This window comes from Benincasa hispida, chromosome 5 (genome assembly GCF_009727055.1).
Source record: "Benincasa hispida cultivar B227 chromosome 5, ASM972705v1, whole genome shotgun sequence".
Taxonomy (NCBI): domain Eukaryota; kingdom Viridiplantae; phylum Streptophyta; class Magnoliopsida; order Cucurbitales; family Cucurbitaceae; genus Benincasa; species Benincasa hispida.
This window is the reverse complement of record NC_052353.1, coordinates 6742849-6744291: the sequence shown is the minus strand read 5'-3', so window position 1 is coordinate 6744291 and position 1443 is coordinate 6742849. Positions and strand designations below refer to the sequence as shown.

Here is a 1443-nt window from a genome sequence, read left to right as displayed (position 1 = left end):
TTCAGGAAACATGGCACACGAAGCATCGAGGCATATACTGACTCAGATTCGGCCGGATCTGTGACTGATAGAAGGTCAACCTCAGGGTACTGTACCTTTGTATGGGGAAATTTGGTAACTTGGCGGAGTAAAAAACAGGGTGTAGTGGCGAGAAGTAGTGCTGAGGCAGAGTATAGAGCTATGAATCTGGGAGTGTGTGAAGAAATCTGGTTGCAGAAAATTTTATCTGATCTTCACGAGAGTAGTCCAGGGCCTATGAAGCTGTATTGTGATAATAAGGCTGCCATCAGTACTGCGAATAATCCCGTGCAACATGATAGAACCAAACATGTGGAAATTGACAGCCACTTTATTAAAGAAAAGTTAAACCACGAAGCTATTTGTATTCCCTATGTACCTTCAGTCCAACAGATTGCCAATGTTTTTACGAAAGGGTTATCGAGATAGACGTTTGAAGCTTGTATTAGCAAGTTGGGTCTTGTCGATATCTATGCCTCAACTTGAGGGGGAGTGTTGAAATACGTTAAATTAGCCCTAAGGGCATTTTTGTCTTTTTACTATATTTGCTAAATTAGGGTTTCATCTTATTCTATTTATATCTGAGGTTGGGTCTATTGTAAACATGACATAAAATAATAAGTTCTTTTCTACCGTGGTTTTTCTTCCCTGAATTAGGGTTTTCCACGTAAACTCCTTGTGTCGTCTTCTTTTCCTATTTCAATAGATATGTTTAATGATTTTTATGTTCCTATTATGTTATGCAAGTTTAACATTATAATTTTAATTCATATAGGTACGAAATCTAACATGGAAGATGAAGGTCAAGTTCAAGGTTCCACAGGACGAGCTGATAGTGCATGGGCATATTGCATTGAGCTTCCCGGGAATAAAAATGGCACAATATATAAATATTGTGGTCATGCAATAAAAGTGCAGGAATTACAACATTTAAGTATCACCTAGTTTGATATGACCCAAATAAAAATGTGAAGAAATGTCTTAATGTTCCACCAGAAGTTAAAGACAGAGATGTTCTTGAGCATTCAAAGGAAAGATAAGGAAAAAGACTAAGAAGAAGGAGATAATTGAAATTACACGTGAAGAATTGCGTGAAAACCTTGGCCGTCAAATAAACTATGCTTTCGAATTAGTGGATGATAATGTATATATGTATCTAGCAAATGTTCATGCTAATGAATGACGTATGTATCGAGAAGCTCTTTGTGCATCAGAAGCTTCCAAATGGGAACGTGAACAAAAAGTGCAGGAACATAAAGGTAAAGGGATTGAAGGAGCATCATCTGGATTCTTTAAGCATTCAAAGAGCTCCACAGAGTCATCACTGACTATCCAAATTTGCTTGAGGTAGGGGTTGAGCCAAGTGATGAAGAAAATGACCCACTGTATACGTGGATTAGACCTGTACATCTTGATGATGCTAAA

At 37.7% G+C, this 1443-nt stretch overlaps 1 protein-coding gene across 1 annotated transcript in view; it reads left to right on the top strand.

Annotated features, from left to right (window-relative positions):
* The window catches only part of LOC120077773, a 14755-nt gene extending 13527 nt beyond the window's left edge, over positions 1–1228 (top strand). The window contains exon 5 of the transcript XR_005481838.1: positions 794–1228. The gene's annotated coding sequence lies outside the window, so the exon portion shown is untranslated. The remainder of the gene's footprint in view (positions 1–793) is intronic.
* The last annotated feature ends 215 nt before the right edge of the window (positions 1229–1443 follow it).